At 33.6% G+C, this 23,429-nt stretch overlaps 1 protein-coding gene across 4 annotated transcripts in view; it reads left to right on the forward strand.

Annotated features, from left to right (window-relative positions):
* PCNX (pecanex homolog (Drosophila)) overlaps positions 1 to 23,429 on the forward strand; it is a 117,369-nt gene that overhangs the window by 1,633 nt on the left and 92,307 nt on the right. For 2 of the 4 annotated variants that reach the window (XM_008570766.1, XM_008570767.1), the window contains exon 1: positions 15,318 to 15,392. The exons of the other annotated variants lie outside the window; for them this stretch is intronic. The gene's annotated coding sequence lies outside the window, so the exon portion shown is untranslated. Of the gene's footprint in view, positions 1 to 15,317; positions 15,393 to 23,429 lie in introns of those variants that run through there. 4 annotated transcript variants of the gene reach the window in all.

Consider the following 23,429-nt stretch of genomic DNA (forward strand, 5'->3'; position numbering starts at 1 on the left):
GAATTGTTGTTTCTTGCTATTTCCTCCTGCCTGGAATAGTTTGTTTATTCTGTTCTGGTTATTATGGAATCTGCTTCTTGAATAGAATCAGAAGAATTAGGTTTTCTGTTGTTACACCTTAGCTTTTTCAACCTCTATCCCCATTCCCTTTATTTATGCTTTTATCTTCAGTTTTAAAGTTTAGCCTATTGGCATAATAATATTTGGTCTGTTATTAAAAGGTAAGCTGGATTTTCTGTTGGTATAGACATTCTGTAACATATGAATATGTTTTTCTCAAAGAATTTTAATTGCATCCGGAGTATTTTAAAAGTCCATATTGTGGTAAACATTCTCTTGTATTTTGGGTAAAGTTTATTACAAAGGTTAATTTCTAATGGAAATGTAAAGAAAATGACCTTTTAGTACCTGAGAAAGAAAGTAGTCTGTCAAACCTAACTATTGAGAACTAATTAGATCTGAAATGGTTATAACTATTTGGTAACAACATAGTAATTAAATTCCCTCAAGTCTTTCCATCTGGATACCATTCTGTTTTTTATAAAAGATATGCTTTTAGAGAATGTTCCCACACATGATATCAGATATATTCACAATATGCAAGAAACCATTGGGTTTTAAAATATAGCTTAATTTTTAAAGTTATTATCCAAATAAATTTTAAGAGTGAGCAGAAAAATATTGCTGCTCTAAATACTGTTGAAATGTAAATACTGAAAAAATATCTAGAGCTTTATTAAAGAGCTATAGTAAATCTGTGTCTTTATTTAAAATGTCATTTCCTTTTCACAGGGAAGGTGAGATATTCTGTTTTTTAGGAAAAGTTATATAGAAATTATTTGCTTCTCAGTACAGTTCTTTGACTAACATAAGCCCTCATTTTTCCATGTTCCAGCTTTTGTTTTCTTTTGTTCACATATATATATTTTTAAACCCATTGAATTTTAATGAGAAACAAATAGTGAACTAAAAATTTCCATCTACTTTGCTGGAAGAAATATAATAGTCTGTGGGCTGTTGAAAAACATTTTTTGCAAAAGGAAGGCATTGCAGGGGCTATTTTTATTTGTGTTTCATTATGTTTAGGATAAAAATAAGATCAAAACTAAGCCACTTAATTGTGTTGGTGATTTATATTTAGTGGGTTTTCATCACAACTAAATATAGGAGTTTCGTTGGGGATTTATCTGGGCTTTTTAGAATATTGGAGGTAGTGGGAAGGGATTTTTTCTTGGTTCTTATTACTTAAAAATTACCTAGAATCTCAAATACTTGTTAAAGATATTTGTTTATATTAACGTTACTTGCTACAGTCCTGTCTGGCAGTTTAGGAGAAATGTTTTGGGGCTTTTTATTCTTCCTTACATACTGTACTTCTGAAACATGCCAATAGACACTTTACTCTTTGACCATTCATATATCTATACACAATCCATAAATAGATTTTATCTTAATGAATTTGGAGGTGTTGATAAGTTCTCCAATGATTTCCTTTTGTTTTATTTTTAAGGTGGATGGTGTTGGTAGTGTGGAGGGGTGGAATTTAGGAAAAAAAGTACTAAAATAGAATACTGTAAAACAGGAGGCTAATCTAGTTTTGTGACATGGAGTCATTTACCTTTATTAGTATATAGGCTCCACTGTAGTTGTGAGTCTAGGAAAGCTACTTACCTTCTTTAAGTCTCAGCTCTGTCATCTTAAAATGAGATGATAATAGTATCTATCTCGTAGGGTTGTGAAGATTAAAGTAGTTAATACATGTAAAATGCTTATAACAGAGCCTAGCACATAGTCAGTTCTTAATAGTGATGCCATTACTGTTTCAAACAGGGCAGTTCATTATGCTATGCAAATGTATCCTGTCTTTGTTTAACCTTATTAATTCTAAACGGCATAAAAATAAAGTAGAAGAACATCATTAAATATAAAAATAGAGATATGCTAATTGTGTCATTGTGAAACTCGACTATAGTAAAAATAAAAATACTGTCTCAATTCCTAACTTCTTGCATAATATCAGCAGAAAAATATTTTTATTAACATCTAATCTAGTAATATGGATTTTAACTTTATTTTGACAGTAGTACGTTGTATAACTTACCTTTAGATATTAAGTCATGTAACAAGTGATTGTTTTCATAGAACCTCTCTCCATTAATCAAGTACTTTGGTTAAAATTGGATTTCATCAATAATGGTTGCAATTAGACAGGAAAAAAATTTTCAGCTCTACTAAAACATTTTCTATCGACCACTTGTTTTGTACTTTGTTTTTCCTTTATAATTATAAGGTATATCTTTAATAATTTACGACTAATATTTTAAGAATAAAAAAGTGCACAGAAGTTATATATAATAGAAAAATGTCCTGTTTTTCTAGCTTGTATTTTAATAAAAGTATTATTCTTTGGAGGGCCACTTAAACTTATTTTTTGCATGATTCAATACTATTATTATAGCATATTTTCTATATCAGCTATCAGATTATAAAGAATAGCCAGAATGAAGAGGTTTGTGTTTACTTATTATTCTTTGTATTTTTTTCCTGAATTTTTTAAACTCTTATTCTCTGAGAAAATTATTTTAAATATAGTGTTTGGGTCACTATTCTGTAAGCATGAAATAGGGTTCTATTATATTATTTATGTTTGGAACCAAAGATAATCTTTTAAGGCAGTAATTACTGTATTCAAAGAAAAGTCATGTCTTCTCAAACAATTTATGAGGCTTTGTGCTCTACATACAAATTGAAGATCTATTATTTTGTACCCACATATTATTGAACATTAGAAAGAAAAAGACCATTGAACAGGCAAGAAAATGTGAATTAACGCTTTTGTGCTATACTAAATGGAGGGAGACTCTAATGTCTAATAAACATAATTTTCTGGTTTCCCAGTCTACATGGCAAGTTAGAAGAGCACATTAGTGGAAGGGGATGTGTACGTGTTGAGGCTGAAGTCGTGACAGCGGAAAAAACACAACCAGTCCTAAAGGAGGAGCTGTAATAATTGTTCAAACCAAAGCAAGGAACATAAGCATGTGTGGTCATGGAATGCAGGGGAAACTATCTTCTTTACTCTAATAGTGTTCAAGGGCGTCCTAGTATCATAACTTAATACTGTATTATAGTATAATGCTATAATAAATGTATGTATGGCTGACCCTGATTCATGAAGAAAAGATTATGTTTAAATACTGTGAAGAAAGTTTAGATGTATAAAACCACATAGGAGAATGCTCACTAAATATGGTAAAACAAGTTTGGAAAAATTATCTTCCCTTACAACAATTTCAAGAAAAGAGGCATTTTATTAGTGTTTATAATAAGTAATTAAGTATAATTAAGTAATATAGAAATCCTAGAATCAGCTGATGCCTGATTTTGTCAAGTAGGAACAAACATTGTAGTATTTTTCTTTGTAGCAGCAATGAAATTCTGAAAAGGAATCAAATGATTACTTTTTAATACCACCTCTAATTACTGGCTGAATACTCTGGCAAGCCATTAAATCTGTGTCTCAATTTCCTCAATTGTAAAACAGGAATAACTGTCTAGGCTGTTCTCACAGTTAACTATCAGACTCTAATGAGTTGAAACCTGTTGAGTGTAGAGTATGAAAGTGTTTTATAAGTTATGGATTCATTATGGAAATTAAGACGCCAATACCTTGAAATCATTTATAGGGATGTTTCCCTTTTCAAATATGTCACTTCAAATATATGTACTTCATTAATGACTCCTTATTAGGTGAATCTCCAGAAAAATGTATGCAAAATAGTATCTGAATGCATTTTTCTGGGAGAGGGTTGATATCTTTCATTCCATTCACAAAAGATTAAAGATTAGGAACCGCCTATGAAAGTAAGAATCCTTAAGCTATATCTTTTAGGAACTGTTCTAAAACTCATTGTGAGATTTATGACTCCAGAGTTTAATTTCTTGAAGGCATTCCATCTCCCCAGCTGTATGTGGTTGGCTGCTGGGATTGTGGAAAATATCAGCGAGGATATTCTCTTTAATATAAAACATGGCTAATAATTCTGTTGTTGTTTGTCGGCTTGTCAAAAAGTATAGTAGTCCTTTAAAATGTTTACAGAGGCAGAAATTATTTTAATTTAGAATTGATGCTTAGAAGTTGTACAGTAGTGGATTCTCATTGTTCTTTGACCTCCCAGAAAATGATGCTTACAGGTATTTGTTTCTTTATTAGAACAAAATCTTTGCATGTCAATGTTAGTTAGCATCATTCTTGGCTGACATGGAAACTAAGAAAGGGATTTTCATGCCTAGACTGAAATATTTCCTTTAGAATTTCTTTGCAAAATCATTTGAATGTTCACTTCATATAGTAATTTTGTTCTTAAGTAAAATAGATTTTCCCTTGAAGAATATTTCAGTGTATTTCAAAATGTTTGCAAATGTCTTTTTTCTGAGATGTACTATGGTTATTTATTTCATACTTTTGTCATCTTTCTTAAAAATTTAATTTCCTAATAGCATTTTTTTCCTGATCTATTTGAGGTGACAAATACACATTTTTATTTTTGCCTTTCCATATTTATTCCTTTTTCCCTCCACAATAAACACTTTCCACTGAAAAGAACAATTTTCTTGAGCAATTTCTTCTGTCTAAATTTTATTAATTTATTTAATAGTAATTGAGCTATCTATAGAGGCCAAGCCATAGTAGTACATCACAACTAGGAAGTAACTTATTACATATGAATCCTTTCACTAATTAATCAGACGTATGACTGACATTGTTTCTTAAGTGGTGTCTTTATCTGTACGTATTTATATGCACAACTTTACAATTTTTGAGATAGAATTTGGATAAATGTCACCTCTTATCTCACCAAATTTTGTTCTTTTGTGTGTTCCAACATCCTGGAATCCTTTAGTGTTTTTCTGTTTTCATTTACAGAGTAAAACCAACTGATAATCTGTTATTTTAATACCCCCATGTAAAAATAAATAGTTGAACTAAAATAGTTCAGTATAGAACATGTAGAATTTTCCTTAACTCATTGGGATAAATAGAAAGTAACTTCTGAGGTGGGTGGTGTGTTTTGTGGATTTTACTTTCTTTATGATCTTCAGGAATAGATCAGATCACAGTTGTCCAATATGTCTTGGGGTATTTGTGCCTTGCCCATGAATTGCGCTTAGGCACTCAGTAAATCCTCAAACTTAATTGAGTGATTGCATCAGTATACCAAAAGTTGCATCACTATGCCAAAGCTGAATTATATGAAGGTCCCTCTTAAACTTATGATTGTAAATTCAGCCTTTCAAAGTATTTTTAACACAAATAGAGGAATGATTAGAAAGTCAAGACTATTGTAATTTTGAAAAAACACAAAACATACATTTAAAAATATACTGTCTAAATATGTGTCCATGAAATTATTTAATACCTGTGTTATCATTCATGATTTTTGAATCACTTGAATGTTTGTGATTGTTTTTTCTATTTTACTTACACATGCATAAAATTTTAGTTGTACCTAGAGTACTAATTGTATACTCTTATTATTGTACTGGTCAATTTCATTGTTCTTTTCCAGAAGATACTGGGTTTTAAGCAGTGTCAAAATGTCAACTTCAAAACATTTTGAAAGTATTTTCTCTGTCCTCTCGTTACCTAGTTAAAAGATTTTTTTGCTTTGTTTTCTTACTCTTATAAAGTTAAATGATACAAGGAGTTTATTACAACTGGTTGGTGGAAGTGAACTTTCATCAGGTGTGGCAACAACTTATGCGACTATATATGCTTACAGCAAATTATTTTAGCTTTAAAGACACTTTTCCCCCACTTTGGTTCTAATAGAACTGGATCCCCACTGGACCCTTTTCCAAATAGAGCTGTTCTGTATAAGTAGCACATTCCCAGGGTACATGGTTTAGTCTTATTTACTGTGACCATAAATTATAGCATAGCATTTTCAGGTGAATGTTATGACCCTAGCTACTGTTAAAGCAGTTGCCACAGTAAACATGAAAAAATTTTGAAAGTTCCTGTAACATTAGATATTTATACCCTGAATGTTACAAAGGACAACATAAGCAGTAATCATAACTCCACTTTAATGCGTTGTTCAATGGATGTCTGAACTTTCATCTTCAGTGGGTTTCCAAGACTATAAGAAAGTAATGTAATAGGTAGCTATTTTGCAGATAACAAAATATAAATGGTGTGTTAATAACAAAAAAGAAGTTTTCTAAAAAGCAAAAGAAGATTTTGACTAAAAATGGACACTGTGGGCTGTCTGGTTAAGTTCAGTTGGTTAGAGTGTTGGTGTTATAACACCACGGTCAAGGGAAGGGTTTGGACCCTGTACCAGCCAGCCACGAAAAATAAAAAATAAAGTGGACAATGTATCTTGTCTTTTTGTCGCAGTACTATGAGCAAGGTAGTAAAGAAGACTGTCCCCTATTTCCCTTCTTCTTATTCTAAGTATCCAATGTTCACATACTGCTTTTTCCTAAATCTTTCTGAATAATTTTAGTATGTTTTATGGATTAAATTATCTCCTATAAATTGTCTGGGTAAATTTTTCTCTGCTATTTTGGTTGAAACAGAATATCTATCAGTAGAATGTTTGTGGGCCGGCCTGGTGGTGCACTGGAGAGTGCGCTGCTTGGGAGTGCGGCGGCGCTCCCACCGAGGGTTCGGATCCCATGTGGAGACCGGTTCCCGCTCACTGGCTGAGCGCGGTGCGGGCGCAACACCGAGGGTTGCGATCCCGTTGCCGGTCCCCGGTGCGGGCGTGACACCGAGGGTTGCGATCCCGTTACCAGTCAGTAAAAAAGACAAAAAGGAAAAAAAAAAAAAGAATGTTTGTAAGTTTCTCAGTGAAATTGGATTGACCTGTAAATTAATCATAGTTGTTTGTTGTAATCAGTGGTTTAAAAATAATAGCATAGTAGTTTGTAATAGTTTGTTACAACTGTAGAATAGAAATCTTCAATATAAACTTCACAAAATAAGTCTTGAATTGAGTTTTTAAATCGTGATTTAAATTTCATGACCCGACTTAACCTTACTGGTATCTAAGAACTGTTAGCAGGTATACCAATTACTCATCTAATTTTTCATTTCTTCCCTCAACTGTCTTGTTTTCTTCTTTGCTTTATGTCATCTTTCATCCAGTGATTGCCCTGCCAATATGTTTTCTCCTTTGTGATGATGCTGATTGCATTTTTATTTCATTGAGGTCATCATGGTTGTCAGGAATTAGCACAGAATGCCATGTCCTTTGTAGATCGTGGTTAGAAAAAAGCAGCCTTGACTTTCTAGATCAGCAGTGTCCAATACAACTTTCTGTGATGATGGAAATGTTTTATATATGCACTATCCAATAATGGTAACCACTAGATACATGTAGTACAGAGTGCTTGAAGTGTGTGTGGTTCATGAATCTGGATAATTGAATTTTAAATTTTATTTAATTTTAATTAATATAGCTATTGGTTACCATATTGGACACCAGCTTAGTTCTAGATGACCAGATTTACTTAGCATCAGTTGTTCTCTTGGCCCTATATAATTTTTGTATAAATGAGCTTTTACCCCACAAGTAACAGCTTTTTCACATTTAAAGGAATTTTCGTGTTCAAAAGGAATGTTTTGTCTGTTTTTATATTTAGCATCAAATTACCCAATTCTCAAAATCAAAATGATTTCCAAAATATTTATATCACTAGGAAACAATTGTTTTATATTTAAATGGATGAAATAATTTTGTTTGAGAAACTCAAATTGGTCAATTAGTATGATTTTGTAAAACCTGTGTAATTCTACTAAGCCATTGTTATGACTTTCTCATTGCTGTATGCTTGGTTTTAGTTTGTACTTTATTGCTTCTAGATTAAGCTATGAATTTCTTTACTTGCCATTTTGTTGATGTTTGCTTCCTAATGTTGAAGGGACCAAGGCCAGGGGCATAGAGTTGAATAAAATTTGATGGTTGTAGAGTATTTTACAATTAAGATATGTTCATGTTATCCTGAACATTTAACAAACATGCAATTTTGCAGTCAGTAGTTTCATTTAATGCTGCCAAAATTATGGCACAGTATACCATGAGATAAACTTACTGCCTTACTCCTTGGCATCGACAATGAAGTACTATCTTTGCTGCTTTTACTATCCTCGTGAGAGTAAGAAACTAATGCCCCATTCCTTTAGTAGAAACTAATAAATACTGTACTTTTAAGGCTGACTTAGTTAAAGGCATAATAGAGGAATATGGGATAAAAATAAAAAAGACTTTCAGGAAAAGATTTAAAGCAACAGAGATCTGGAAATAGGAAATTGAGGTTGAAGAGATGGTGGTGAGGTCAGATAATAGACCAAAAACATTATTGTTAAAGAAACAATTATCTTTAAATAAATGATGCATACTGTTTGTGTATTCCTTCATATGATAGATTAACAGTGTTCATATGAAAATAATTTGGAGTAATTAGACAGATTTCCTTTACCCATGAGGGTGGGAAGTCTGGGGAAAGACAGGCTCAGCTGCTGTTTACATCTCTGACCTGGGCTCCTGTTTGACCTAAGTCTGTCTTGATGCAGCAGTACAGGCCAGCGAGGAGGCAGTGTCATTTCGCCGTGAACGCAGCACATTTAGGCGCCAGGCAGTACGGCGCCGGCACAATGCAGGGAATAACCCTACCCCTCCTACATTACTCATCGGATCACCCCTAAGGTATGGTATTTTAAAATTCCACCAAGTTTAGCATGCATGTAACAGACCTTCTAACCTGTTCTGTCAGTCCCAAGAAAGCATTTGAAGAGCTTCGTATTTTCTTTCTGTTTCTCTCCTATACATTTAAGTTCTTTTCGGCTTTCTCTGCATGTGACCATAAGCCTATTGCATTATGCATGCCATATGTTGCACTATTTAAACAACACAATCAGATTTGTTTTCTCAATTTTAAATTGCAAAATCACTTTAGGGCAGTTATAGAAAAGTAAATAGTAGGCCTTAAGTCAGCCTTTCTTTTTTTCCTACAACAAATTAATAATATTGATGCAATATCTTTTCCCAACATCTTGACATTGTTTAATATGAACACATATGGAACCAAGTGGTGAGCTTGTTGAGGTATAACCGAGAACTGATCTCAGCTTACTAAGACAGTTTGATTAATTTATTTTGCTAAATTATGGTGTATTGCTTAATACTTGGTGTCTTTATTTCACAATCACCAGAACATAGGAAATGACACAGAACTAAAATATTGAGTTTATGTAAAGTATGGTCAATTGGATATATATGTTTGTACATTCATCTTTGTTGAATTGCTCAACCTCTATAGTGTATTGAACAGAAACATTTTTAGTTTTCCCAATATTCCTAAGTAAGAATCCATTTGTAACATTGGGGATAATTTTCCATTAAAATTTTAGTAAGTGTTTTATTCTTATAGTATCAAATCTATTGAGTCAATGCCTCAAATTAGAAGTATAAAAATCTATTCAAAAGATTTGTGTTTTATTTTAAAAACACAAATATGCACATAAATACTTTACATGTGCTTGCTTAAGCGGTTCATTTATTATATCATAAGCTTTTATTAATCTCTGTGCCCCAAGGCACTATTATACAGATCATTTTCCTGCCACATTTTCATTTCAAATTCAGAAGGAAAGAAAATTTGATGAAATAACTGCTGCTGAATGCATGGTAGATTAGAAGAGAAAAGACCCTTCCCTTCCTAAAACCTTGTTCTTGAAAGTGGCAAAATTCTTATTACTTTAAAATGTTACTTTAGGGCCAGCCCGTGGCTCACTCGGGAGAGTGTGGTGCTGATAACACCAAGGCCACAGGTTCGGATCCCATATAGGGATGGCTGGTTAGCTCACTGGGTGAGCTTGGTGCTGACAACACCAGGTCAAGGGTTAAGATCCCCTTACCAGTCAGCTTTAAAAAATAAATAAATAAATAAATAAATAAATAAATAAATAAATAAATAAATAAATAAAAATGTTACTTTATTTTATATTGCCCTGCCATTTAAGACTTGATTATTTTCTGAATTTTATATTGCAGTCAGGAACTTCCTAGTTTTTTATTCCTAGTTTTTCAATAATACATAATTCTATGTAAAGTAGTATAGATTAGTTAAGCCAATATTTAAAATGGTGAAGGCAACCAATTTAAAAGAAACATTTATTCCAGAAACCTTTTCTAAGCACCTTTGCTTTTCGTGAGCCCTCTTATATTTTCCTTTCTATCTTCTTTCCTTTCCTGCCTAAAGTAACTTTCCTTTCTGATGATGGGTTTGGGGTATAGTCCCAATGTACAAAAAGAACTCAGCATCTTATTTTACTTTTTCTATTTTGTTTTGAACCTCTTCTTTTTGCCCCTTGAATAATACTACCCATAGACAACTTTGCTTTCTTCCTCACTCCATGTTAATACTTCTTAACTTTTTTTTTTAACCTTCTCTTTTTTGTCTTTTGAAATCCTTTCATTCTTTGCTGCAGATGAGCCTGCTGGATCCAACTCACCAAACAAATGTAGACAAATTAGTTTTTTTCTCTGCCTGGTGGAATATTAAAGAGCTGTGTTCTAAGTTTAGCTGATCACACAGGATTTTCCCATGTTTTTCTAGAGTTTTAAATGTATCACCATTCAAATGAAGATATAGTATAAAACTTATTTCTAAAGGGCTCATATTAGAACTTTTGGAAAGTAGTCAGGATGTAGTTTTTGTTGAGATTCTGGTATATTTCCAGTACAAAGGTGGCGTATATCTTAAATAAGCTGACCTCATCATGGGCAAAGTAAAATAAATTTAGATGTGAGGAATTAGGAGAAACAACAATTTATTTAAAACTCTTTTAGAATTATAAAAATATTTAGTAAAGTATATTGTGTTATTTCTCAGTGTGAGTTACAGAATAATTTCGTCTCTAAATAAATATAGCATGCCATGGTCTGATCATTTAAAATTTGGAAAACTTGTTTGTTAGAAAGAAATTGAATAGATGTGACAATACTTTCATTATAGTTACTATGTAAATATTAGTAAAATCTACTAATTTACTTTATTTATTTTATTTTTTTTCCTTTTTGTCTTTTTTACTGACCGGTAACGGGATTGCAACTCTCAGTGTTGCGCCCGTACCGGGGACCGGCAATGGGATCGCAACCCTCGGTGTTGCGCCTGCACCGTGCTCAGCCAGTGAGCGGGAACTGGTCTCCACATGGGATCCGAACCCTCGGTGGGAGCGCCGCCGTGCGCCACCGGGCCGGCCCGACTAATTTACTTTAAACTTTAAAGAATAGTTTAAGTAATTGACCATCCAAAAAGTGACTTGGTAAATATTGTGCCCAAGGATTGGGAGTGAAACATCAATTTCCTTACAAAGAGAATTTGCATGTATTTTATAATACCTATTAGAATATAGTGTTTTAGAATTATTTTTTAAAAAATTTTTATTGAGTTAGTCTTGTTAGGTAGGTTTTGTAGGCCCTTGCTAATTCTTCCAGTTACTAGAGCTAAAAACAAAGACAGATACTTAAAATTTTAATAATACTGACATTAAGAGTTAGTTCTATATTTGTTCTATAAGTTCTAAAAACATGATCTCCTTTTGAGTTCTAGTTAGTTGATTGGGATGGAAAGAAATTATCAGTGTATTTTGGGGAATGAAAATAAAGCTTTAGTATATTCTTAGATTTCTTTTTAAAAATGTAAGGTTGAAAGATCTGTAATAGAATAAGATCGTTGTAATAAGTGAGAGTCCATGATTAAAAATTCTTAGGGATCATTTTGTGGTGCTCAGAAACGAATCCACCAAATATTTGTTGTGTACTATGTTCATGATACTCTTTTGGGTTTTCCCTGGAATCTGGAGATTCATAGGAATAATATAATCATACTCTTAGAGTTTACATTTTAGTTGGGAAGACACATAACAAAGATAGCTAAGAATATAAAGCAGAATGTGTCGAGTACCAACTAAGTGTTACAGAGGAAGGAAAGACCAAGGTCAACTGTTTTTTTTTTTATCATAGTAAGATTACATGACAGCAACGCTAGTGATAGCTGATAGTTAGAGACCTAAATTTCTACCTTTCCTTTTGCTGTGTTATAAAATTGTTGCTCCTTATCTCAAACTGGTAGTTTTGGCATATAATTGGAACTGTAAAAAAGATTTATTCATGCCAGTTATGTTAGTTTAAGATGAACTACAATCCTCCAAGAATATGTTTCTTAATAACATGTGAAAATGACAGGCTTTTTTGTGGTTGAAGGATTTTGAAAATAGGAATTCAAGGGACATAAACATTTTATTACTATCTTTTGATGTTCAAAAACTTGACATTTATAATCACATAGATTTTAGCTGATTTTATTTCTTTATTCTGGTGTTGATTTTCATGCACTGCCTAATATTAAAAAACCTTTTTGTATATTTGCATATACATTACACATCTCTATTTTGAAGATTAGTATGTTTTCAAATATGTTCACATTAAAATACATCTAACTGTTGGGAAATTTGTTCAGTTTGGTAAGATTTGTGGCTAAGTTTACGTAGCTTCAGAGGAAGCATACAGATCAATTATATATGTGTAGAACACAAAAACTTATCTGATTATATTTGTTTCCGAGATCATCTCTTGATTTATATCCGTTGCACAAAGATTCTACACCAAAGAGGTAATTTTTTATTTTATTTTTTTTTATAAAAAGGTGACCAGTAAGGGGATCTTAACCCTTGGCTTGGTGTTGTCAGTACCATGCTCAGCCAGTGAGCTAACTGGCCATCCCTATATAGGATCCGAACCCATGGCCTAGGTGTTGTCCGCACCGCACTCTCCTGAGTGAGCCACGGGCCGGCCATAGACCAAAGAAGTAATTAAATAAATATTTTTATATTTATGGCTTGAAAAAAATAATGCCAGTGAGGATTGACAAGTCAGTATTAAGCAGACTTGGTTTTTGTGCATTCCTGTGCTCTGCTTGGAATGTATACTTTGCAGTGACTCTAAAAGAAGCCTAAAAAATGAATGTTTTAGGTAGTGCTCGTTAATAGAACTTTCTGGGATGGTGGAAATATTCTGTAATCTGCGTCTTCCAATATGGTAGACACTAACACTTGCTACTGCCCATGTTGGTAGATATTAGCTGTGGTAGCCACAGCTACCTTATATGGTTATTGAGCACTTGAAATGTGGTTAGCAGGACTGAGGAGCTAAAATTTTAATTAAACAGTCATGAGCTACTGTATTAGGGTAGTTTCAGAGTGTATTCTATTGCCATAACCATAGGCTTAAAATGTATATATGTATAGTATTTCTCCTTAGCCTTTTTATTTCATGATCATTCTGCAGCTGATGAGTTTGTTTTTTAGGCACCGGAGAAATCATTACATTGAATTCAGAGGATTAGAGGGAAGTTGAGAACTCATGAAAGATGATGAAATAAATGAAGGCCATTCTTAGCATTCTTCTTTTTGTTCTAGAGGTTTAATAATTTTTGTAACAGACCCCTGGATTGTCAAAGTAAAATTAAGTTGACAGAATGGAGAGTCGCATTGAATATTATGTAGAGAATGATGTGTAATAGTTATACTCAATGTTTTTATGAATTTTGTCAGTTTAAATTTAAACAAATACTGTAGTAAGAATATTAAAATTCATAATTTCTTAAATACATAAAAATTAAAAATGAGTTAATATAGTTTCTTAATTATTTAGATAATTTAGGTAGTTTTTATAAATATAATTTTAATAACATAAAATGAAATGCTAAGTATTTCTTAAAATTTATAAAATTTAGAGAAGACTGTAATATCCTTTGAGAAATTACTGGTTTCCAAATTTATTTATTTATTTATTTATTTATTTATTTTTATTTTTTGTCTTTTGTCTTTTTTCCGTGTCCGGCAACGGATCGCAACCCTCAGTGTTGCCCCCGTACCGGACCGGGGACCGGCAACGGGATCGCAACCCTCGGCGTTGCTCCCGCGCCTCGCTCAGCCAGTGAGCGGGAACCGGTCCGTATGTGGGATCCGAACCCTCGGGCGGGAGCGCTGCCGTGCTTCCCAAGCAGCGCACTATCCAGTGCACCACCGGGCCGGCCCTCCAAATTTATTTTTAGGATTTTTCAAAATGATGGATCCTTGTTAATGAGATGACAATATGGATTGGGAAAGGAAATAACAAAATTTAAGGGAACTAATTGTTAACTAACCCCTTATACATAAGGCATATGGCTTTATTTCAGAAATATGTAGGCTTGTTATAGGTAACTTTATGCCAGTTCTACTTCTGTCAACATCCCAATGACCATTTGTATTTCACTTGGTTGAGTCTGCTTTTTTGGTTTTCTTGCACTAGTTTGTGATTTTCTTTTGATTCAAAATTGTCATTTTAGTTGCATTTGATAAGTTTCTTTGGTTTGCAGTGCTTAGAGGCTTTGTTTTATTGTGAATATGAGATCCCAGAATATTTAAAAGAACAATTGTAGAATTATTGCAAGATTATTAATAAAAGTGAAGTACACATTTAATTGCAAAATAGGGTTTATCTACAACCCACATATATTGAATGTACTACGATCCTTCTTTGCTGCTTTCTACTTCCTTACGCTAGAATTTAGTTGGCTTGAGGTGGAAAAAAGTCACAGATTGACCAATTTATATACACAGTCATCCCTCAGTATCCTTTGGGGTTGGTTCCAGGACCTTCTGCTCAGATGCTCAAGTCCCTGACATAAAATGGCATAGTATTTGCGTATAACCTATGTACATCCTCCCGTATACTTTAAATCATCTCTAGATTACTATCATACCTAATGCTATATAGTTATTGTACTGTATTGTTTAGGGAGTAATGACTAGAAAAAAATCTGTACATGTGCATTACAGACACAATGTTTTTTTCTGAGTATTTTCGATTCGCGGTTGATTAAGTCAATCAGTGTGGAACCCATGGATACAGAGGGCTGACTGTACATTAAATGTTTACTGCATTCATCACTGCCTATCAGATTTATTAGGACCAGAAGATTTAAGTTGGCAGTGTAATCTGTATATTTTACAAAGTTTATTGGCTCTTTCTTAGGTTACGTTGAAAAAGTGTCCTTTTGAGATTAGTTTTCTATATTGACGTCATTCTAGCTATCATTTTCTCTTTTCTTCCCTGTAATGTCTCCCCAATCCATGTTTTTTCCTAGCCTTCAAGATGGTCAGCAAGGCCAGCAGTCCACAGCCCAGGTCAGAGTCCAGTCCCGCCCCCCTTCCCAGGCTGCAGTGCTCAGTGCTAGTGCCTCCTTGCTGGTGAGAAGTGGGAGTGTCCACTTAGAAGCATCACATGACAATGCACCTGCTGTAGGCGGCAGCAGTTTGCACGATGAACTTGGTATGCAGGTCTTATGTAATCTTGGTGATACAAAACTTTAATGCAGCAGATAATGGGTAATGATAATTGCCATTCTTTCTTCAGACAGTTTCATTTTGGAACTATATGCATAGGAGCACTTTTATATAGGATTTGTCCTGTGTGTAAGGAAAATTTGACTTTTGCTTTTTTCTTTTCTATTTTTCTCTAATCTTATTCTACATTTTCTTTTGAGCATGTCCATTATTAATAGGTAGTTAAAATGTTAGTAAATGTTCGTACTTTAGTGTTGTCTTAAAATGATTTGGGCAATTCTGTTATTCCCAGATGTTTGTACCATGTGGGAAAATGTTGATTTCTTTAAAAAATGATTTTGACTGAACTTGATTTCTTTGAATTCTTTGAGAGGCAAAACTGCTTTCTAATGGTCTGTTACTATAGAATCTTTCTTTACGGTATTCTGTATTTCACAATATGTCTATCACCCGTGGTAGGTTTTATTATAATTCTAAGTGTAGTACTCTGAGGACATCATGGCTATGTACTAATATCAAATAATAACTTTATAAAGTTTATTCCTCTTTCCTGTTAGCACAAATATAATTGTATGTATATTTATATTTACATATAAATATAGATTTACATATAAATATACATATAAATAAACAATTAATTCTCAGAGGCGTGGTATAGTTTAAAACCTTAGTAATACATATCCACTGAAATATCTGCTTTATGCATTATTTAAAGGACAGTCTTTTATACTACCCTGGTTTCTATTTATCTGTACAATCCAGCTTTCTTGTGTTCAGAATGCAGATTAATAATGATTTAAATGAATATAATGGAGAACGAAATCTTGTTATTCAGAAATACTCATTGAAAGCATTTACTCATTGTGTTTAACCATGTCATAACTACTTCTCACTTATAAAGATGATAATCCAGCTGATGCTTTAACTAGAAGAATATGTGGTGTCAGTGCCCAGAGTGTTAATAAAACTTTATATGCTATCTATTCATTGACCTTTTTAAAAAATTTTTAAAAACCCTTAGTTACAGAGAGGTATTAATAAATACATGGATATGCATATTGATGAGAATAATTATCTTTAGCAAATCTTACAGAAACTTGAAAATGGTCATCTAAGATATTTGTAGCATTAGAATGTAGGGCGATTTCTAAATAAAATGAGAAGGCAATAAAAATTTTAATTTTAAATATAGAATGCTTTTGCTTTTGAGTTTGTAATTTGGAAAGGCAAGAAAATCTACAAGGAGGGTGCTTGAGAGAGAATAAGACTTCAATTTAGCTACTTGTTTTAGTTGCAAGTGATAACGTTTTTAGTTGCAGATATGTTCAGCTATGTCATAAAATTTTTCTGTTGATATTTCTCTCCAGTTAACCCAAAGTTCCTATGGACAAAGGATTTGTGAATCTGTGAATCTAAAATTACAGTCACTATTTCATTGTTTGTTGGCTTTATGAGAGTAGACGAGTTAAAATAAAAGCCTTCATTTTGATCTGTTTCAGGTTTTTAGAATTTTATCAAGTCAAGCATAAAACGAAACAGTAGATGCTTTTCCTTTATAACAATTTTTAGTTTGCTCAAAAAATTTGCTAAGCAAGTTTCAATTATAAAGCTTTACCTGAAAGTCACATGAAGATTATTGAAAATATATACATATATACTATCTTGCCAGTTTTGAAGATAAAAAGCCTCTTCTGATTGGAGGTGACTTTAGCATCTGCTAGTGGATATTCAGGATATTCTCTTGAAATCTGGATTTTATCTATTGTGTTAACTGCCTTCTGATAGCTAGTTCTTGGCCTGTGTTACCTGAATGCTGTCCAATTGAATGCTTAGTAACAATTAGCATAAAACAAGCCATCAGTGGAAAGTGTATACCTGTTCAATAGCCCATCGAGTTGGCCAGAAAAGATTCTTAAAATAAATTGCAACTGAATTTAAAGGAATTGGTAGAGAGGCTAGAATGTTTTTGTTGCATGGATTAATTTTTCTCATCATTTTAATTCATAGTAATAAGATAATTTCGTGTGAATGAATTTGGGTACTGTATATTCAAATATGTTAAAGTTAGCCATGATATTCCCTAAAAGTATGGCATATTTACACAGGATTGCTTCCTTTATTTTAGCTTCATGTATTGAAAAATTTTAATCATATAGATTTTACATGTGAAAAAATATATATTCATAATGTATTTATATAAAACTCATACATATATACATATACTCATACATGTATACAGACTTAAACATATATGTATTCATGTATGTTTGAGTGCATATACTGTTTGTATACGTACACATATGTAATAACTGTATGTGTACTTTTAAGCTGAGGATTGTCTTTCAGAATTAAAGGAAATTTGTAGTCAGGCATTGTTTGATTCCAAGCTTAGATAGTTTTCCTAAACTGTGTTTTCTACATCTTTATTCTTTGGTGTCATAATAGATAACCACATCCGTTCCCTGTGCTAAACCCTGAGAATCTTTATTTCTTTTTTGCATTTTAACTAGCATTTCAAGCTTACCAGGTAACATTAGACGTCATGGAAAAATTCTTTGAAGATAGCTTGTAAAGATTTTAGTAGTAGCTTATTCAGCAGAGGAAATTGTATTTGTATCATGTGTATTCAGAAGGCATAATTATTAATTAATTAATTAATTATAATTATAATTATAATTTTAGAAACTGAACTATAAATGGTATAATTTCAAAGGAAGAACTTGGATGGTTTCCTTTCTTATTTATAAATTTTATTTCCATGTATACTTAGTGTTTTTTAAAAAAGGTCAGATGACATAAGTGATGAATAAGTTTTGAAGTTAACATCTTTGAAAAAGAAATTTCTATCAGAATTTCTTAAATTGTTCAATGTACAGCTGAGATTATTTCCTTAGAATAAATGTTTGTTGAAATGGAAATATCAGTCAAGGGGAATAAACATTGGGGCTTGGATGTATGCTGTTAATTGCTTTATGGAAAGTTTATATCAGTTTTAAACTTTACTGGCAGGGTTTGGGAGTGTCTGTCTTATCCCCACAAATATTTTATATGTTAAAAATAAACCTAGATAAGTGTTATTTTTATCTACTACAACCCTCATTCCCTGGATAATCATTGTTACTGTGGAAATACCACTGGAATGTTATTTCAAACAGTTTTGGATGCCTGAACCGCTCTAGGAATTTTACAGAAGATAACAGGGACTGGTTGAGATATCTAATTTGTCTCTTGCTAGTACTCTATATTGTAAAGAATTCATTGAAGCACTCAATTAGTACTTCTAACATTGGACATTCTTAAGATTATAAGTTAAAGTTGATTAATACCTGCATTAGTTGGAACATAGGTTAGACTCTTTAATGCAGACCCTGCCCCCCCCCCCCCCAAAATCAGTGGCTGAAATAAAAGAGAAGTTTATATTTCTCTCATAATAGTCTAATGGGAGCCATTCTTGGTAGATGGGTTGACTCTGTTACCTTCCACATGTGGCTTCCCTGCCTGGTCCAAAGTGGCTGCTGTAGTTGTTGACATTTCCCAGCAAACAGGAAGGGGGAGGGGGTAAAAAAACAAGTCAAGGACATCCAGTTTTTATCTTTCAGATCGTGACTTGGGAAATGTGCCTTTCACTTTCTCCCACCTCCATTGGCCCCTACATAGTCACATGGCAACTTCCAGCTGCAGGAGAGGCTGGCAAATGTCTCTAACTAGGTGGACATAAGTCCAACTGAAATTCAGGGAGGGGAAGGTCATGTTGTTAAAAAGAATAAGGAGAGGATGGATACTGCAGATCAGTCATCAGTCAGTCTTTGGCACAATAAGACAGTAAGGATTTCAAATCACTAAGATGAAGATCAATGACCTACTAGAAAAGTTGGGAGTTCAAAGAGAAGAAACACAAGTGACCTGCAGTCATGGGCCAAAAGCTTAACCTTTCTCATAATTTTTAAAATTGAAAGTTAAAAAACAGGGTTGAGGTTATTTTTCATCTGTTGAAAGTGTAGTGGTGTCCATTATTGGAAGGAGTCTGGAGAAAATAAGACAACTAAATGACAGAAAATTTTTGTAGGGCGTTTTAGAATTATAGAACAAAAGTGCCCATTCTCTTAATCCACAGATTTTACAAACATGCAAAGATATATGTACATAGATACTGTAGCATTGTAATTTTGAAAAACTGTAAATAGTCTAAAGTGTCCATCGTGGGAGAACTGCTTAAAGAAATGATAGTATACCAACATAATGTGATATTCAGAACTCAGTGCATCTACATTATTGATATGAAAAGTTAGGCTATTTTGGTAAGAAGAAAAAGTAAATTTCTGAACAATACATATGAGAAGAATGATGTCTTTGTCTTGGGACAAAATGTACAGAAAAATCTGTTCAGAACAACACAGAAATTGCTCTTGGCAGTGGCTGTCCACTCTCCCTTGGCAGTGGGGAACTTTCTTTTTTTCATTTACTACTTTGAATGTTCTGATGAGTGATATTTTTTAAGTGAAACTCCAAAACAAAATAACAAATACCAATATCGTTCTCCAAAACCTTGGTTAGTATCTTTTGGGAATTTCACTGACTGCATGCTGTCTCATGCTCATTCATCTACTTGGACTCTTACCTGACCAGCCTTTTTTTTTCTCTTGTTTTTTCATCAATTTTATAGATATATGATTTAGGTACAATAAATTGCATCCGTTTAACGTGCACAATTCAATGAGTTTTAACAGATGTGTGCAGCCATGAAATAACCATAGTCATTACCTTCAAAAGATTCTTTGTGCTCCATTGTAGTCCATCCTTCCTCTGCATGGCCACAGGTAACCACTAATCTGCTTTCTGTCATCATGATTCTCCTTCTTCTGGAAGATGATATCAGTGCAGTCATGCAGTATGTGGCCTTTTGTGTTTAGTTTTTCACATAGCGTGATGTTTTTGAGATTTGTCATGTTCTTGCATGCATTAGTAGTTTGTTCTTTCTTATTGCTGAGTCCAGGCATATCTTGAAGATATGGCAGGTTCAGTTCCAGATCCCAGTGCCTGTAAAAATTATGTTTACACTATACTGTAGTCTATTAATTGTGCAATAGCATTATGTCAAGAATATGTACACACCTTAATTTAAAATATTTTATTGCTGAAAAATGCTAATGGTCATCTGAGCCTACAGCAAGTTGTAATCTTTTTGATGGTACAGGGTCTTTCCTCAGTGTTGGTGGCTGCTGACTGATCAGGGTGGTAGTTGGAATGACTGGCAATTTTTAAAAATAAGACAACAGTGAAGTTTGCTGCATCGATTGACTCTTCCTTTCATGGAAGATTTCTCTGTAGAGTGCTGTAGTTCTGTTTGATAGCATTTTACTCATAATAGAACTTCTTTCAAAATTGGAGTCAGTCCTCTCAAACCTTGTTGCTGCTTTATCAACTAAGTTTATGTAACATTCTAAATCCTTTGTTGTCATTTCCACAGTGTTCATAGCATTTTCACCAGGAGTAGATTACATCTCAAGAAACCACTTTCTTTGCTTATCCATAAGAAGCAACTCCTCATCTTTTAAAGTTTTATTATGAGATGGCAGCAATTCAGTCACATCTTTAGGCTCTGCTTCTAATTCTAGTTCTCTTGCTGTTTCTACCACATGTGCAGTGACTTCCTCCACTGAAGTCTTGAACTCCTCAAAGTCATCTGTGAGGCTTGGAATCAACTTTTTCCGAGCTCTTGTTAGTGTTGATATTTTGAACTCTTCCCAGGAATCATGAATATTCTTAATGGCATTTAGAATGATGAATCCTTTCAGAATGTTTTCAATTTATTTTGCCCACATCCATCAAAGGAATCACTATGGCAGCTATAGCCTTACAAAATGTATTTCTTAATAAGGCTTGAAAGTTGAAATGACTCATTGATCCATGGATTGCAGAATGGATCTTGTGTTAGCTGGCATGAAAACAACATTAATCTTCTTGTACATCTCCATTGTAGTTCTTGGGTGACCAGGTGCATTGTCAATGAGCAGTCATATTTTGAAATAAAATCTTTTCTGAGCAGTAGATCTCAACAGTGGGCTTAAGATATTCAGTAAACCATGCTATAAACAGATGTACTGTCATCCAGGATTTGTTGTTCCATTTATAGAGCACAGGCAGAGTAGGTTAGCATAATTCTTAAGAACCCTAGGATTTTCATGCTGGTAATTGAGCACTGGCTTCAGCTGATAGTTACCGACTGCATTAGCCTCTAACAAGAGAGTCAGCCTGTCCTCTGAAGCTTTGAAGCCAAGCATTGATTTCTCCTCTTTAGATATGAAAGTACTGCATGACATCTTCCAATATGTTTAGTGCAGCCACTGTCATCAATGATCTTAGCTACATCTTCTGGACAACTTGCTGCAGCTTCTATGTCAGCACTTGGTGCTTCACCTTGTGTTATGGAGCTGGCTTCTTTCCTTAAACCCCACAAACCAACCTCTGCTAGCTTTAGCCTTCTGAAGCTTCCTCACCTCTCTCAGCTTTCATAGAATTGAAAAGAGTTAGGACCTTGCTCTGGATTAGGCTTTGGTTTAGGAAATTTGGCTGGTTTGATCTTCTATCTACCCTACTAAAACTTCCTCCGTATCACTAGTTTTCAGTGTATGTCAGCTTTCGACATGCCTTCCTCACTAAGCTTTATCATTTCTAGCTTTTGATTAAAGTGAGAGACTTGCGACTTTTTTATTTGAATACTTAGAGGCCATTGTAGGGTTATTAATTCGCCTAATTTCAATATTGTTGGCTCAGGACATAGGGAGGCCTAAGAACAGGGAGAGGACAGCCTGTTGGTGGAGTCAGAACACACATAACATTTATCGATCAAGTTCATGGTTTTATATGGGTGTGGATCATGGTGCCCCCAAACAATTACAATAGTAACGTAGAAGGTCATTGATCACAGATCATCATAAGAGATATAATAATGAAAAAGTTTGAAATACTGTGAGAATTACCAAAATGTGACACAGAGACACGAAGTGAGCACGTGCTGTTGGAAAATGGCACTGATAAGACTTGCTTGATGCAGGGTTGCCACAAACCTTCAATTTGTAAAAAATGTTATATTTACAAAGCTCAATAAAATGAAGGATAATAAAATAATGTATGCCTATATTATTCCATCATATGAACATACTGTATATTGTTTATTCATTCACCTGGTTGATGAGCTTTTGTGTTGTTTCCAATTTTTAGCTGTCGTGAATAAAATTCCTAAACTTATTTTGAAAACAGTTCTACATCCCACCATCTAGTTTTAGTTGTTTCTGTTCCTGCTAACGTTTGCTATTGTTGGCCTTTATAATTTTAGACCTAATTAGTGGATAATAGTATCTCATTGTGGTTTAAATTTGTTTCTTTTGTGACTAAGGATGATGAGCATCTTTTGATGTGTTTATTGGTCATACATGCCATCTTTTGTGAGGTGTGTTCAAATATTTTACTCATTTTTAAAATTGGGTTGTTGGTCTCCTTACTGAGGTATAAGATTTCTTTTGATATTCTAAATGTGACTCATTTATAAGATACGAATTACAAATATCTTTTCCTATTCTGTGGCTTGACTTTTTGTTTACCTGACCAGTCTTAATGTCATCCATATTATTGTTATGGATTATTTTACCAAGGTAAGAAGGACCTGTCCCTTTGAAATAAAATGTGAGCTGATGATGAAATCATAGCAGACTATGAATTTGCACATTTACTTTTGGAAAGTTCAGCTTATCTGGGGATTAGGGAGTGGAAGTGGAGTCTTGACAATGAATTAAGGCATCTTGTGTTGTCAGAACTAGAGAATGGGGTGGACATGTCAGTAAGATATAAGAGTATATGAATCTCTTTTACTGTTGCCAAGCAACAGAGATATCTGTCTTTCCTTACCAGCCCCCTAAAGCTGCCTTCTACCAAACTCTTTCTTCTCATATCTGCCCTTTTCCTTCTCCTGTTTTGAAAACCTAGCATGATAGGGCCAGCCCATGGCTCACTTGGGAGAGTGTGG

This window comes from Galeopterus variegatus, unplaced genomic scaffold, assembly GCF_000696425.1.
Source record: "Galeopterus variegatus unplaced genomic scaffold, G_variegatus-3.0.2 Scaffold627, whole genome shotgun sequence".
Lineage (NCBI taxonomy): Eukaryota > Metazoa > Chordata > Mammalia > Dermoptera > Cynocephalidae > Galeopterus > Galeopterus variegatus.